At 50.4% G+C, this 17,496-nt stretch overlaps 1 long non-coding RNA gene across 1 annotated transcript; it reads left to right on the top strand.

Moving 5' to 3' along the window:
* The first annotated feature begins 3,786 nt into the window (after positions 1-3,786).
* Positions 3,787-9,177, top strand: LOC144307196 (uncharacterized). The gene is made up of 3 exons (XR_013374131.1): positions 3,787-5,537; positions 6,030-6,138; positions 9,001-9,177. It is a non-coding gene; the product is annotated as an uncharacterized LOC144307196 (long non-coding RNA).
* Positions 9,178-17,496: the final 8,319 nt, after the last annotated feature.

The raw sequence follows: 17,496 nt of genomic DNA, 5'->3' as shown, positions 1-17,496 counted from the left end.
TTAGTGACCTTGACTCCCCAAGGATTTTCATGTGTCCAAAGAGGGCCCTGGGGGGAGAAAATAATGCTTTACCCAGAGGAATGGCTATAATGGTGGGATTCCAGAGGGATGTGGTACCCAGGTACAACTGTGCATATTCAGGGCCAGGTGCCTTTAAAATCACCTGCCCTGAGGGGCACCTGGGGGGCTCAGTCATTTACATGTCTGCCTTTAGCTCAGGTCAAGGTTGCAGGGTCCTGGGATTGAGCCCCACGTTGGGCTTCTTGTTCAGTGGAGAGTCTGCTTCTCCTCTTCCCCCTCTTGTTCTCTCTCGCGCGCTGTCAAATAAATGAATAAAAAAATCTTTTAAAAAACCCACCTGCCCTGCTGGGGTTCTGCTGCTGAGGACAGCTTGATTTTCCTCCCCCTCTTCCTCTTTCCAGTGCTGGAAGCACCACCTTCCCATGCTAGGGCAGGTGGTTTCAACCTTGTAACCAGGATCTTAAAATATATATGTATAAAATCCTCTCCTCACATCCGTGAACTGGATGCATTTATTCCTGCTCTTGATGAAGAGCTAGGAGAGGTTGAATGATTTGCCCAAGGTTGTGTTAGGATTTAAGTCTAGGGTCTGAATCCAGAGCTATGGTTTTGGGCCATGGAGTGGTCCATCTGGTCAAGACACTTTTCCCTCCCCCACACCCATTGCCGCTGCTGAAATCCACTGCTGAGTGTCACACGTGGGTCAAAACATTGTTCCCATTAAAATGGAAATGACCTGGAAGACACAGCACACTTGCAATGAAAATAATGTCAGAAACAAATTGATCCAAGGGTTAGAGTGCAGCCAGAGAAGAGCAGGGGCAGGTGACCTGGGAGCTCCTTCCAGCAGGGGCCTCTGTGTTCAGCGGGGATTGAGGCGGGTGGAGGGAGGTGGATAGATTTGACAGGAGAAGGAAGATGCCAGGGAGGGTCAGACAAGTAGGTTGGTGGGAGAGTGGCGAGCACTTAATCTCTCTCTCCTTGGACCTTGAAAACTGGGGAAGACAGCGAAATGTGCAGGCCTCAGGAGCTGGCCAACCCAGTAAATAGTTTTCTGAAGGTTAACCAGACAGAGCTCCTCCTTTGCAGTGTGCTGGGCCGAGGAGACACCATGGCCCCTGCCAGGTGTGGCCGGGCATGAGGATGCTGGGATGGCCCTTGATGCTATGGATCAAGGACCCTGAGTCAGGCCAGGACAGCGTCTGTGCCAAGCTGGAATACAGGAGGCGTGGACACACGGAAGTCAGGTAAGTGGGTGTCTTGGTGATGGATGGGAGTTCCCTGGCAAGTGTGACCGTTCCCTCCACTGAGTCTGGCTGGGCTGACCCAGGGGCTCCAGGGCCCCCTGTCATCCACTGATTACTTTGTGATTAATGCACTTATTCCCACCTCCTGTCCCTGCTCCATGTGCACCCAGCTCCCATGGTGGACCCTTCTGCACTTGGGTAATGTACTCAGAAATTATCATCCCTAGAATCTCTCAGCATGCTTGGTGTACAGGGAGTGACCAGGGTCTACATGGGGTTCCCCTGCAGAATTCAAAACCCACGACAGACAGACCAATCACAGCAGTAGGGAGAGACTTACGTGTCTGTGGTGAGTAAAGTGGGGCCTAGCTGAAGCCAGAATCTATCCTGCAGGCATCTCCGCTCCCTCCCTGCACATTTCTGGGCTCAGCAGGAAAGGCATGAATCCCCACACGGCAGTCAGGCAGTCAGGCAGTCATTCACCGGGGCTGCCTGTGGGGTCTCAGTGCAGTTCCACACAGGAAAGCAGCCTAACCCTGATTTGTGTGGGAACCGGAGACCTGCAGACAGAGAAGGGGGAACCTACCCTCCACCCCAGCACCACACCAAGTAGACCCTCCCCTACCAGAGAAAGCAGATGGTCCCAAATGGACAATCTCACTTCTTTCCAAACACTATTTTCACCTTGGCTGGGGGTTCTGAAACAAAGACTCCATGTCAACTAGCTCGAATGCTGGTTTGGCTGCATGGACGTTATGACCTATCAGAGTCGGAAAGACAGATCACATGCTGTTCACAGTCATCCATTCAGCAAATATTTACTGAGTACCAGACAGGAGAGAGGGGTTGTTTGGGTAAGTTTACTGGAAAAGCAGCACACTGTAAGGCTGTATGCCGTTCACTCTCTGATGCTGTAGCAGCACATCTGTCCCTATGCCCCCTGCCGCCCCCCTCCCTTCCTCAACAGGGCGCATCAAAAATGCTTTTTGCTCCAGTCAAGGAAGCTTTATAAGGTAAAGGATGGGAGACTAATGCTCTGTTTTCAAAATAAGGCCGGGATTCTGAGTTCTTGAAAGAAGAATTTTTTTTTAAAGATTTTATTTATTTATTCATAGACACACAGAGAGAGTCAGAGACACAGGCAGAGGAAGAGAAGCAGGCTCCATGCAGGGAGCCCGACGTGGGACTCGATCCTAGGTCTCCAGGATGACACCCCAGGCTGCAGGGGCGCCAAACCGCTGCGCCACCGGAGCTGCCCTTGAAAGAAGAATTTATTAATTCCCCACGAGGCCAAACAGGAGCTTTGGGAAGAAATTGATCTTTTAGTGGCAAGGGATATTTGGCTTCAGACCTTATTGGAGGAAGCCAGGTGCTGTGAGTGTGGGAAGCCCACATTCAGAGGGCTAGAGATGGTCTCCTGCAAGGAGTGCTGGGCCCAGAGCTCAGCCCTGCCCTCTGCAGAGCCCGCAGGCCTCCCTTCCTGGGTATGCACTGAGGACACAAGGGCATCCAAGGGTTCCGAAGTGCTTACTCCCTCATTCCCTGACTCTCCTCACTTGCTCCCTCCAAACTCCTCTCCCAGTGAACTCCTCCCCCATCGTGGTTCCCCATGCCCCCACTCAGGCATAGCCTGGAGGTCCGTGCACAAGGGAATGTTCCCAGGTTGGGGAACCAGGCGCGGCCTGGCTGAATGAGAGCACATACCACCACTTTGGAAAGGAGCCCCGGCCAGCTGGTCCAGTGGGATGCGGTCATGGCAGTGATAATGGCCTGTGCTTACACAGTGTGCTCTTCTAATCGGATATTTACTCATAGTAGCTCATTAACAACAACCCCATGAAATAGGCATTGTTACGATACAATTTGACAAGTGAATAAACTGAGGCACAGAGAAAAATGATTTGCCGGGTGTCACACAGCATATGGTGACAGAGACTTGAATCTGGGCAATTTGCCTCGAAAGCCCACATACTTAACTATCTATTCTGCCCTCTTAGATGAGCATTCTCTTCTGTTAGACTGTTTTGAATGCAAGTGACAGAAGCACAGTCCAAGGACACTCCAGGTGGAGCGTGCAGCAGTTGCAGAGGTGGAGAGGCCCAAAGGAGAAGGTGAGTGACAGGTGAGGGCTGTTAAGTTACTGGGAGCAGAGCTGGAGGGAAGTCACAGCAGGGATTTTCGGTTGAGTCAGGTGCATGGAGGCAGGGGCCTTGCTGCAATGACCCAGAGCTGAGGACACAGGTCATCTTGTCCCTGAGGCCAGGGATGAGGAGAGACACCAAGTATGGCCTGAAACCTGGGCTCTCCTTGGCCTGTACTCTCCATCCGCTCTCCTACTCCCAACTCTCCTCTTTCCTCATCTACTTTCTATGGTTTTCCAAACCCTTTTCTGCTTCCAGCTCCCCTGGAGAGCCAGTGCTCCAGGGAGGGAGCTTTGATTTGTCTCAGCTCTCGGGGAAGGGTGGTCTCTTGTACAGATTAAGCGTGTAGCTGGACACCCATCCTCATGTATGTATCGTTCTTTTAGATAAGATCCAGGGGTGTCTGGCTGGCTCAGTCCGTAGAGCTTGTGACTCTAATGTTGGGGTCATGAGTCCCACATTGGGCATAGAGACTATGTAAAAAAACGCCCCAAAGATTCAGTAGGATGAGTGCTGTGCCAGGTACTAGGAGCTGTAGTGGGCCAAGGAAGTGGATCTGTGGATCAAAGCCTCTTTTCTTTAGGGCAGGGGTCTTTGATTCATCATTTTCCCCTTTGTACTCCCACCTCTGCCAGTTTTACAATTGGAGTTTTCTCTGAATCTCCACAGTGAGCTGACATAGAAGACAGAGCACCTCTCCTGCACATCTATCTATTCAACCACTATATTGGATGCAGCTATGGGGTAGGGGGACAAGGTGGCCTGGGGGCCTGGCCAAGCATCTATCAGACAGTGAGAGTGGCTTCCTCCCTCTGCTCCTGCATGTGAACTTGAGCAAGCCAGGCAACCTTCCAGGGCTTCTAGAGTTCTAATGTGTGAGGCAAGGTGGTCTCTATCTGCCCCTTCCAACCTCGCACACAGGGAGCAGCCCCAGGACAGGTGGCACTGAGAGGAGGCCCAATGAGCAGAGGCCCAACTCTTCTTCCCCTGAGATGCTCATCAGGTCAGAGGGCTCTCCTGTCCCCCCAGAAGAGTCCAGCTACAAGTACTTCTGGCTGTTCACCGTGGCATCTGTTAGGCTCCTGCAGTTGGGGCTCGGGTGCAGGGAGGAGAGAGGGGACTGGAGGGGATACAGTGTCAGAGCGAGTAGGGCAGGGGTGGCAGCTCTGAGTCAACACACTTGGTAGATATGGGCAAAGCAGCTATGAATACAGCCTTTTCCCTTCTCTCCAGCTGGCTGCTGTGCTGACAACTGCAGGCAGATGGACAGGGGGCAGATCTGTTCAGGAAGCAGGAGACAGGGGCACGGGGCGGGCGGAGGGGTCAGAGAACAGTGCTGTCAGCCCATATCTGGGAGGCCCGTGTCCTGTGAAAGACGAGGAGGCCCTGGCTTGAGATTTGGTCTTCACCCCCTCTGCGAATGCCTAGGAGCCCCTGAGAACCGGAAGAAGGGATCTTGGAGATCTCAAGGACAACCGCTTCATTCCACAAGGAGGAAGGCAGAACAGGGAGGGAGAAGGCCAGGCTCAAGGTCTCAGGGCTCCTGGACTGCAGAGCTGAGAGCTAATTACTCACCGAGGGTTTCAGACATTGCTGATCATCTCCCGGAAGTGTCTCCCCTAGTTGTAACCAATGCATGAATAAGGTAGGGTGGCTCTGGGTGTGACTTCTGATGGCAGGAGCCCCCAGCCCTTGACATCAAGCCTGTTGGATAGTAACTCTATGTGGTCTGGGCTCTGCCCCTAGTTCCCGTGTGACCTTGGCCATGTCTTCTGCCTTCTCTGGGCCTGGTTTCCTCATGTGGAGTAATGATGCCTGCCCTTTTGTGCTTCACAGGGTCAGAGGCTAAAATGGGACCATTATCTCATTTCAGACATCTGCAACTCGATTACAGACTAACTCTTCACCCCACTTGCTGGGAGAGATTCTGAAACGTCCCTGTGAAATTTAGAAGTTCTGGGCTTCATTAACCTGCATCATTTTTCTGGGAATGCAGGCAGGACGGGAAGACCACAGGCAGGGGCTAGCTGAGTGACGCAGCCACGAGTCTGGGAGTCCCCACCCCTGCCTGAGTAGCGCTGCTGTTTGATGGATCCCAGAGGCAAAAAGAGTCTACGTTTATGGAGAGGTTTCTTCTTTTACGTTCCAGGTTTTCCGTATGTGTCATTTCATTTGAGTGTCACCACCCACGCAATCATTGCCGACGTTCTCATTTGATACTGAGGCTTGGAAGTATGTCAAGTCACCCAGCCTTGTGTCACACAGTGACAGTGGCAGAGCCAGGTCTCTCCACCCAGGGTTTGCTGGGCTCCATGCAGCTTCTCTGCCCTCTGCTTCTGCTGGCCTTGTGGGCCTGGCCAGAGAGGGTGCTGCGGAGGCACTGGAGCCAGGGCTTCCAATGGTAGGGTTGGTGGGGGACCCTGGGGGGATGTGGGGTGGGGGGGTGCTACGGCTGCCACAGGCTTTGCCAGGGCCCCTCGCCAAGGTAGCTTTCAAGCCAGCCCCTCCTTTAGGAAGCCTTCTGGAAGCCCCCAGGGGAGCGGTTCCTGACTATGCTTCCACAACACCTCTTTGACAGCATCTCCTTGTGTTAATATGTTAATGTTCTCGTGTGTTGTAGGAAATAGAGTTACACCAGGGCTTCTACCTCATTACCCTGCAAGCTCCTTCGGGACACGGACTTCATTAGGCGCTGCCCGGGGCAGCTTGTAGAGGCCCTGCAGAGACTGGTAGGTGATCAATGAATATTTGTGGAATGAACTCTTAATCGTGATCGCTCTGCAGACTGTCCAAAGTGACTCCATGTACATCATCTTATTTCCCCATTCATTCAAGTCATATGTGCCCATTGGGCCTCCAATGACATGCCTAGACTTCACTAGAATCCAGGATGCGGAGATAGATTCCACACCTTGCAGGAGGAGCTCATGGGGGAGGGGCGTGGTGTGGGCAAAGGCAGGAGGCTAAGAGACAAAACAAAATAAAACCTGGAAACACAGACAATTGTAGGATGTGCAGCTAAGGGGGCGAGCACAGGTGTTGGTCAAGGCCAGAGGAGGCCCCCAGACTGGGGATGGGGGCAGGAGGAGGAGGGAGGGGGAGGGGGTCGACCGAGGCGACGGGGCAGGGCTTGGGGGGAGGCCCCCCCACCCCAGGGAGGCTGCCAGGACGGTGGGGGAGGGGAGCCTCTGGGGAGCCTGTTTGGGGGGACTGTACACATTTAGTAGTTTGGTATGGCAGCCTGGTGTGAAGAAGGAATTTTGAGAACCTAGGTGGGAAGAGGGGCAGACAGAAACAACACCTTTTATTTGAACCTGAAGTTGGTTTCTATTTCTCAGATCACTCCCACATCTATGGTCTCAGATCAGCCTGTTACCAACTGGGCCCGTTGTCCACTCAGCGTGTGTTACCTGCTCCCGTGGGGGGCACACGTGTGTTCCCTGTTCCCACGGGGGGCAGTGTGTGTTAGGTGCTTCCACACCCAGCACGCGCGTGTTACCTGCTTCAGCCCCCACCACACCCCCGAGAGTACGTGCTGCGTCACCGCCTGCGAGTGGAAGGGCCTTTGGGGCCTGGAGAACTGACTTGTCTGGGAGGGGAGGACGGGGCGCTGTCATCGCTCTACTCTCGGGGGTTACTGGACATACGTCTGCTCCTGTGACATAGGGTGGACTTGGGACTTGAACTCAGGCCTCTAGACTCCCAGCCCAGTGCTCTGCCCTGGAAGCTTCTCTGTCCCTTCAGGCCAAGGTGTCTGAACTACAGCCAACAGCTAGACTGTGAGCGAAGACCAGCTCAGGCTGCCTGGGCGTTTCTCACCGATGAGCTTGTGCCTCTGACCCGGAAAGGGCCAGGCGGTCACTGCCAACTGCAGCGACCAGCGGGGCTGCAAGTGCCCTTCAGTGGGCCAGCTGCGGAAGTGCAGGAGCTAGCCCCTCCCTCCGGTACCTGTGCCCCAGCCTCCCCTGCAAGCCTCCTGTCTTGCTGCTCAATTCAGTCTGCAAAGTTCATCCGGTGATCCTAAGAGTCTCTGGCCTCCCTCCTGGTGCTTCCTGTCCCCTTGCACCCACCTGTCCTGGGGTTTGCAGTCACCAATGAAGCCGAGGCCTCTCTGTTGGCTTCCTCGGGCAGGGTGCAAACTCCGGAGCCCTGCACCACCCATGAAGTCCTTCGTTTTCCTTCCATTCTCAAAATTCCCTCGACTATGGTCGGCTGTAGAAACATAGTCCCCTCTGTCTTCTTGCCTCAAATGGACTTACTTCTGGGAAAGCAATGTTCTTTGTGGCCACACCTGCTATTTCAGCCTGCATCAAAGTCCTCTTCTTTTGAATCCCAGTTTCTGAAATACTTTTTGCTTTTCCTTCTCTTCCTCTCCTTACTACCTGTCTTGTTCTTCCTTCCCAGAGGTTGCTCAGAGCACCACCGTGACAGTGACCCTGGCACTGACCCCACCACCCTCCCTGTAACTACAAACAACTAACCCTCGGTCCTCCAGCTGGATGCCCAGTCTGTGGCCTACTTTGCCCCCTGCCTGTCCCTTTCTACCATCTGGCTCTGTCAATCCTAAAATCTTGCCTGGTGACCCCCATTTGTCACCTCAGATGATTCTGGGATGAATCCTACGTCCACCTGTTCCTTGTACTCACAAATCCTCAGCCACTGGGGCAGGGAGCAGAGTAGATAGGTAATTGGTTCTCAGGGTAATCTGGCTTGGATTTTGGCCACTGCCCACAGCCATGTGACCTTGACCGAGACTTAACCATATTTCTTTGAGGTGTTGTGCAGAGATCATGAGATGCAAATTGTAAGGCATCTAGTATAGTACAATAACCTTTCAATGAGTGGTAGCTATTTAACTACTAATAGTAAAGGCTTTTCAAAGGATTCCTATGATTGTGAGTTTGAAAGTGGTTGGAAATTCCAAAGTGCTTTGTCTTCTCAACTGGAGACTCCATGAGGTCAAGGGCCTTCTCTTTTGTCCATGAGGTCTGGTGTTTGGTAGACTCTTTTTTTTTTTTTTAATTTTTATTTATTTATGATAGTCACAGAGAGAGAGAGACAGGCGCAGAGACACAGGCAGAGGGAGAAGCAGGCTCCATGCACCGGGAGCCCGACGTGGGATTCGATCCCGGGTCTCCAGGATCGTGCCCTGGGCCAAAGGCAGGCGCCAAACCGCTGCGCCACCCAGGGATCCCGTTTGGTAGACTCTTAATGTACATGCAGTAGTTCCCCCCGCACCCATGGTTTTACTTTCCATGGTTTGGTTGCCTATGCTCAGCTGTGGTCTGGAAGCAGGTGATCCTCCTTCTGACCTATCCTCAGAAGATCAGTAGTAGCCTAATGCTACGTCACTGTGTCTACATCATTCCTCTCACTTCATCTCATCATGAAGGTGTTGTATCATCTCAAGAAGAGTGAGTACAGTACAGTAAGAGATCTCAAGAAAGAGACTGCATTCACATAAGTTATTACAGTGAATTATTATAATTGTTCTATTTTGTTACTAATTATTGTTAATCACTGTGACTAGTTTATAAGTTAAACTTTATCAAGGTATGTATTTTTTTTTAATTTTTATTTATTTATGATAGTTACAGAGAGAGAGAGAGGCAGAGACACAGGCAGAGAGAGAAGCAGGCTCCATGCACCGGGAGCCCGACGTGGGATTCGATCCCGGGTCTCCAGGATCGCGCCCTGGGCCAAAGGCAGGCGCCAAACCGCTGCGCCACCCAGGGATCCCTCAAGGTATGTATTTATAGGAAAAAAACATAGGCTACATAGGGTTTGGTACTATCTGTGGTTTCAGGCATCCACTGGGGGTCTTGGAACATATTTCCCACAGGTAAGGGGGGAGACTACTGTATTTATTTTTGGATGAATGAATAAATCTATGCTATCTTTAATTCTGATTCTAGGATTCCTTTTTTCATATTAATTTTTTCCTGATTACAGAAGTAACACATGTCCATTACAGAAAAATCAGAAAATAATTTCAAAAACTGGGAAACAGAAACTAGCTATGGGCTTGCTCCCTCGAGATGGCCATAGTTGATGTTTTGGTAAATTTCCCTGCAGCCTTTTTTCTGTGCTTACACATATTTAAAAATTTTTATATATATTTTTTCAGTTGACCAAATGAGCATTTCCCTGTGCTATTAAATAATCTTCACAAGCATAATTTCAAGTGCTACGTATATTATTCTGTGATATGAATGATCACAATTTATGTAACCATGATGCAGTGGTTGGATATTCAAGTTGTTCCAATTTTTCACCGTTATAAATAAAGCTTCAATGAACATCCTCCTGCATAAATCTTCGTATATATCCTTGAATTAAGATTTTTCTACCACAAATAGATTCTAAAAAGTCAATTGCTGGATTTAAGAGTGAACATTTTAAGGCCCCTGATACTGTTAAATGATTCTTCATAGAGTTTGCAATAGTTGATTTTCCTCCCACTATCAACATAGGAGAATTCTCACCACTCAATGTTGTCATTTAATATAAAATAATTTTTGCTAAATGGAGAAGTGATAATAGAATTTACCTTTATCTGGTGATGTTCCCACCTTAGACATACATGGTGTATTCAGTTATACCAGAGCTTTTCCATGGCAGCACTATTGATGGTTGGATTGTATGATTCTTTGTTGTGGGGGGCTGTCCTGAGCATTGCAGGGTGTAACAGCACCACAAGCTCTACCCACTCTTGGCTGCCTAGTTCCGATAACCAAAAATGTCTTCAGATATTACCAAATGTCCCCTGGGGAACAAAGTCACCCCAGTTTGAGAATGACTGAGTTATACCCCACTAACTATTTATTGGTGGCAAGTAACAGAAACTAACTCTAAGCAAAAATCGAGACTTTATAAGAAGAATCCTAGGGTATCAGGGACCCCAAGGGCATAGATATAACTGGGTCTTCTCTTTCTAGGTCTGGCTCATTCTTTTCTTTTGCTGCAGGCCAGCTTCTTCCGTATTTTTGCCTGTGTAGAGGAGAATGGCCATCATTAACATTTCTGAAGCTTATAGCCCTCTCACTTATGAGAAAGCCAGACCTCACTGGAATCTCTCAATTCCAAATTCTCAAGGAAGAATTGGCTCAGCTCAGGTGGTCTTCTACTGCTGGTCTAACTGCATGGCTGTAGCAGGAGCAGAAAGCGGGACTCTTGCTGTGACCACGTGGATGTGCAGTTTCTAGAAAAGGGGCTGCTGGGCTGCTGATCCTCTGAGAATCTCCTGTATGTCTGTGTATCTGGAGGCAGTTTATCAGCTGTGCCCAGGCATTACTGTACAGACATCCAGACTGCACACTTTCCTGGGAGGCCAGGGACTATATGTCTCAACTGGTGTCCCCCTCCCAGCTCTTCCTAGACTTGCAGGCATTGGTTTAGGGCACTTGCAAGATGGAGGGGCCCATTTCTCTGTGGCTGATTGACAGGGCATACTCAAGCAGGTCCAACTGAGCGAGCCAACTTTGGAGCTCGGTATTTGCAAGTCCATAAAGGTGTTTTATGGGGAAAATAGTGGCTGGTCCTCCTTCATAAAGCTGGTTTTGGAGTGTGCAGCCGCTGAGGCAGAGGAGCCCTGTGCTATCCCCACACCATGCTAAGCTCCAAAGCAGTGTCAGACAAGAGCAGACTGGTGCATGGGCAGCATGCTCCTGAACCACGGAGTGGAGACATTTCCACCCACAGATGGCCTTGGACCACTGGAAAGTGGCAGAAGGGAAGGCTGTTCCCAAACACATAGGAAAGACCAGCTTGCTTCATCCTATCCTGAAAGTCCTTCAATCTCATGGATGCCATTCCCACCCTTGCTATCCTGTGACCGTGGATGAGTCACTTCTCTCAGGGTTTCAGTTTCCTTATCAGAAATAGGAGGATCTCTGCTTCTTCATAGCACCTAAAAAAGATCTTTGGTAGGAAAGTGCTGTCAGAGTACATGCAAAAGCAGCACAAATCTTATTGTAGTAAAGGCATTTGTGATCATTAATTTACCTCCTTTGAGGCCTCCTGTTGCTCAGCAGAGGCCCAGCAGGAGCCACTGTTTCCTCCAAGGCAACCCTCTTAGACCGGGAGCTGACTCCAGATTTCTGCTGCAATATGACTATTTCAAGGAAGTTTCATCTAGAAATCTATGAGGTTGTATGTGAGTTGGGTCTCACCCGCGTGACCATGGGCATGTTAATTAACCTCTCCAGGCTTCGGGCTCAGCCTCTGTAAATGGGCATGGTAGTGGCATTTACCTCTTAGATTAATACGTGTAGAGGACTTGGCAGAGAGCAAGTGCTCACTCAGTGTATTCATATCACAATGTGCCAGTCTCCGTGCCAAGTGCTGAGAAAGAGAGACGAAGAGAACATGACCTGGCCCTTATGATCCTCGTGGGGTAGCAGAGGAGGTAGGTACTAAGGCATGTCATAAAGCAAAATGGGAAATCCAATGACAGTGATCCATCTGCCCCGGGGTTGGGCCCCTGTCCAATTCCCTGTTCAAGCCCAGGCCCTGGGGCTCCAGAGAGGCCAGGTAAGGCAAGACACAGAAAAACACCACTTTGCCAGGCTCTCTGCAGAGCACACATTCTAGGACTTAACTGCTCCCAGATTCGGGAGGAATGTACTCCTCATCTCTCGGGCTCATAGGGAACACTTTGGTAGGGGGAAACCCTCTCTTTAAAAAAAAAAAAAAAGGATAATTGCCCAACATTTCCAACTGTAGGCAGTGGTTAGGTTGAGGGCACCTTGCAGATGGGATAGAATGCATCAGCGAAGCTGATAGCACACGGATTGTGTATGACGTGGAAAAGCACTCACGTGGTATGTTGTAGAGTTGCTGGTCCCTGATGGCCCAACCCCTCTGATCAGGAAGGAATCGCAGGAATCACACAACTGTTAGTTGTGTGAAAACCTGCCAGCCACCTCAGACCAAGGAAAGGGGGGGGTCAGGGGGCTCTATTGAGAGAAGGCAGAGAGGGATACCTGGGGGGCTCAGCGGTTGAGCGTCTGCCTTCGGCCCAGGGCATGATCCTGGAGATCAGGGATGGAGTCCCACGTTGGGCTCCCCGTAGGCAGCCTGCTTCTCCCTCTGCCTGCGTCTCTGCCTCTCTCTCTGTGTCTCTCATGAATAAATAAATAAAATATTAAAAAGAGAGAGAGAGAAGGTGGAGGTTCCTCAGTGCTGGAGAAGTGGCTGCTCCACAGCCAAGGAGTCAGTGACTCAAACCCCAGAGGGACAGTGATGCACTCAGAGGGAGAAGGATCTGGACACTGACAGCAGATGCAAGGACAGTGCATAGAGCGGGACCCCAGTCGGGTGGGAGGAGGGTCGCGGGGAGGGGATGGCCAGGGGGAGGTGACTAGTTAGTAAGGAGTTTGCTGCCTGCGGTGGAGGACTTTGCTGGATGGGGCATGGCTTTGCTGTCCTCAGCTGGCGATCAACCCTAATAACCTAGAGCCTAAAGCCTCGGCCTCCCTCATCTCCCAAGGCAGACATGACAGAGGGCCTTGCCTCTCAAGTGTGTGTGTGTGTGTGAGAGAGAGAGAGAGAGAGAGAGAGAGAGAGTCAGGAAGCAGAATACAGAATTCCGGCGTCGTTATGATTGTAGTGAGGTGAAATCACACACGCACATGTGTGCAGACAGGAAATGTAAACAGGTTCTTTAGGGCAGTAGAGGGGCAGTTTGCCTCCCTTTAGACCCATTCCCCATTTCTCTTCGTCTTGCTGAGGTGTGTTCTGCATCCACACATCTCCCTCTGCACTTGTTCGCACCCGTGTCTGTCCCCATCCATGTCCATGTCCATACCCACGCTTACACAGACCTGTATCCGCCTAGATGGTAAGAAGCAACCTTCTCACTGCAGGTAAATGTCAGCTTCCAGAAGTTAAAAAAAAAAAAAAAAAAAAAAAAAAAAGTCCAGCAGCAGTCCTGCTGGATTGGCTGCCCCAGGCCTGGCTCTCCTTCCTTCTCACCTTACCCTTCCTTTCCTTTCCCTCCTGTACCTCTTTACTCTCCTGTGTGTCCCCTCTCCCCCTCAGGTGCCCCCAGAGCTCCCCATTCGTACTCTCAGTCTGCCAAACCCACCCCCACCTGAGTGGGGGTCCTGAAGTTTCTGACCAGGTTCCTTTTCCCAAGAGGAGGAAACCCAGCTGCCTGCATTTTGATGAGGATTGGAAAGAAGACCCAACTTTGGGGTTCAGAGGGAGGCGGAGGGGGCAGCTGTGGCACACAGGAGGTACCATGCATGACCCTTGCAGAGACTAGGCCTACTTTGCCGTCCCTTCACGTTGTCCGGGGCAGTTTCTCCATCTCTTGGCTTCCACAGCAGCCTAAACGTACCAGTGCCTCCCAGAGCTACTCCTCATCTCTGAACTTTAGAGCCATAAATTTAAATGCCCACTGGCCACCCGACTGTCCTTTGGCTGTTTCACATGCTTCCCGAAGCTAGTGTGTCTAAGACCAGAGTCCCATCCCACATGCAGGCCAGGTCTCCTCCAGCAGACCCTCCATGGGGCCCCTTACCCAACCCCCAGGGCCTGGGGCCAAACAGAGAAGCCCTCCCAACCCTCCTCTGTCCCTCACCCCAGTTCATCATCACCGATTTCACTTGTCTCTGTCTCCCTCCCCATTGAGCTGCCTTGGTTGACTTTTCTTTCTTTTTTTTAAAATAGGATTTATCTGTGTTTTTGTGTTTTTTTAGAGCTGTTTTAGATTCACAGCAGAACTGAACAGAAAGTATTAAGATTTCCCACATCTCCCAGCCCCGCACATGCAGCCTCACTCATTATCACCATCCCCACCAGAGGGGGGCCCACGAACCGACACTGACACGTCATCATCACCCAGAGTCCGTGGTTGACATGAGGGCTCACTCCTGGTGGTGTCCATTCCGTGGGTTTGGACAAACGGTAATGACAAGGGTCCATCACTGTAGTCTCATACAGAGTTTCGCTGCCCCCCAAATTCTCTGTACTTCACCTGTTCATCCCTCCCACCCCCCACCCCATGGCAAACACTGCTGTTTTTACCATCTCCAGAGTTTTGTCTTTTCCAGAATCTCCTGTAGTTGGAATCACACAATACGTAGTGTTTTCAGATCAGCTTCTTTCACGTGGTCACATGCATTTAAGCTTCTTCTCTGTCCTTTCATGATTTGATAGCTCATTTTTTAGTGCTAAATAATATTCCATTGTCTGAATGTACTATAGTTTACTTATTCAACTACTGAAGGACATCTTTGCTTCTAATTTCTGGCAATGATGAATAAAGCAGCTGTAAACATCCCTGTGCAGGTTTTTGTGTAAACATGAATTTTTAACCCCTTTGGGTAAACACTAAGTAGGGTGATTTCTGGATCATACGCCAAGAGTTTTGATAAGAAACTGCCAAACTGTCTTCCAAAGTGACTATACCTTTTCAGATTCCCACCAGAAACGAACGAGAGTTCTTGTTGCTCCACATCCCCAGCAGCGTCTGGTGCGGTCAATGTTCTGGACTTTGGTCATTCTGATAGGTTGTGTGGTGTTTTAATTTGCATTTTCCTGATGCCATATGATGTGGGGCCTCTTCTGTGCTCATTTGCCATCTGCGTATCTTCTTCAGTGAGGTGCCTGTTCAGATCTTCTGCCCATCTTTTTAAAAAATTATTTTATTTACTTATTCATGAGAGACAGAGAGAGAGAGGCAGAGACACAGGCAGAGGGAGAAGCAGGCTCCATGCAGGGAGCCCGACGCCGGACTCAATGCCAGAACTCTGGGATCACGTCTGAGCCAAAGGCTCAACCACTGAGCTCCCAGGCGTGCCTCCCGCCCATCTTTTAATCAGATTGTCTGTTTTTTGACTCTTGAATGTTAAAAGTTTTTTGTATTTTCAGATAGCTGTCCTCTATCAGATGTGTCTTTTGCAGGCATTCCCTCCCAGTCTGTGGCTTGTCCTCTTATTCTTTTGACAGTGTCTTTCACACAGCAGAGGTTTGTAATGTTAATGAGTCCGGCTCATCCATTTTTTCCCTCATGGGCCATGCCTTGGGTGCTGTACCTACTTTTACGGGGACCACACCAACGGTCTCCTGACTGCTGGCTCCTCCGGGTCCTGCATCTCCACCCCACCCCCCTGCCCTGCGCTTTGAGGATCTCTGTGAACTCCATTAACACAGGCCTTTCATGTCCTCAGATGGTCTCACTGGCTGCTACCTTTGCCCAGCCACCTCTGGCCCATCCTGTGAAATTCAGCTCATGAATTTCCTTAGGGGCATCTTCCCTGAGGTCCTTGTCCAGCTGGGCATCCCTCCTAGCCCCTGGCTTCTACTTCCTCCCATGGGTCACAATTGTAAGATTCAGCTTCCTGCTAAGATGTAAGGTCCTTAAGGGCAGGTGTAATTTCTTTATTGATCCACTGTTTATCTCTGCCTCGGACTGTGTTTTGATCATGGCACTAATGATTATTTTTTTAAAAGATTTTATTTTTAAGTAATCTCTATACCCAATGTGGGACTTGAACTCACAATCTCAAGAGTCACAGGCTCCACTGACTAAGCCAGTCAGGCACCCTAGTAATGCTTATTTTAATAGCAAATACATCGACAGTGGTATGTGCCAGAAACCCTCCAAAGCAGGTTGCATATTTGACTTAACTCTGCAATAACTCTGTGAGTCAGTATTCGATTACTTCTAGTTCATACACAAGGTATCTGAAGTATAGTTTGCCCAAGATCACAGGGCGAGTAAGTGAAAGAGCTGGGGTTCAAACCCAGAAAATCTGGCTGCCAGACTGCTTCTCAAGTTCATTATACCTTTGTTGAATAAATGACTGTATCAGCAAGAAAGACAGAGACAGAGATGATGAGGAAATAGTACCAGAGAGCAGGTGGCTAAAGATCAGAGTGAATGAAAGAGGCGTTTGCCTCTGAAAAGCTCCTTAAGGTTGTTGATTGACTGATGGGATGGCTTCTGGAACAGGGACGCTATCCTGCCCCAGCCCCTCCTTCCTTCTGGGATGAGCAGCACGAGGCAGATAATTGATGAGACAGAGCCTGAGTCTTCTGTGAGGGGTGCGTGTGCTGGAAGGTGCCACGGGGCACGTTGGGCCTGAGCCTCAGATAATGACTGCGGAGATGTTTGGGACAGCAATTAAAGACATTCCGTCAGTCATTCCCAGCAGCTCTGGCTCAGCCACAGTCTTTTAAGGGGAAGACACTGGAGCATCCAGGGGGCCCTGAGGTCACGGCCCCACTCCTGTGTCTGACCCAGTTCGGGTCACATCAGGGGTCTCCGTTGCAGCGGGTCCTCCTCCCCTTCCCAGTCACCCTGTGCCAGGAGATCTTGCTCTCCAGTTGTGTCATGTATAAAAGTGATTTTCCCAGGCAGTGAAAATATAATTGAGCAGCCTTGGGGAATGTTCTGCTCCTCCCTGGGGAACACCTGGATGTCATGCCCTCAATCGACAAGGCTGGTTCCTTGAGCTAACTTGTTCATTCTGTGAGTCAAGGCATTCCTGTTGTTCCTGCTCTTTGAAGGAGAAAAGCGGCACTTTTTACACGGGGAACAGAGACTTGGGGGGCCTCTGGAAAGGCAAGCCCACTTTGACAGAGCTAAGGGCGTGGGGCAGGTGCTGACTCCCAGAGAAGCTGGTGTGAAGGCCGAAGCCCAGCAGAGATTGCGCCCACTGTAGAGGCTGCCAAGCTCCTAGAAAGCCAGAACCAAGATGGTGGCCCAGGGCCTTCAAGGAGACGGTGGACCTCCCTGAACGAGACTAGATTCCTGCCTCCTGGAAACATGAGGAAGGTGTGACCAGGCAAGTGCAGGACAGCCTAAAATGCTGGCAAGGAATCTGGAGGCTGGATAGAAATGAGCCTTTCTTACTCAGGAGTCTAGAGTAACTCCTGAGGTCCAGGGCAAGAGAAGAGCAGATGACAAGCATACTCAAGTATGCTCCCAGTACTCGCCCCTTGAGAAGACATAAGGGAAGAGTCCTGGAAGGGTCAGAGGTTCCCCAGACCCAAAAAGTTGGGGTCCCTGAGCTTCTCTGGCTAACACCCACCTCCGAGAGGGTTGAAGCAAATACATGGAAGTAGGGATTTGAGAA

Source organism: Canis aureus, chromosome 38, assembly GCF_053574225.1.
Source record: "Canis aureus isolate CA01 chromosome 38, VMU_Caureus_v.1.0, whole genome shotgun sequence".
In the NCBI taxonomy this organism is placed as follows: domain Eukaryota; kingdom Metazoa; phylum Chordata; class Mammalia; order Carnivora; family Canidae; genus Canis; species Canis aureus.
The sequence above is the reverse complement of the archived record's forward strand: the minus strand, read 5'-3'. Positions and strand labels throughout refer to the sequence as shown.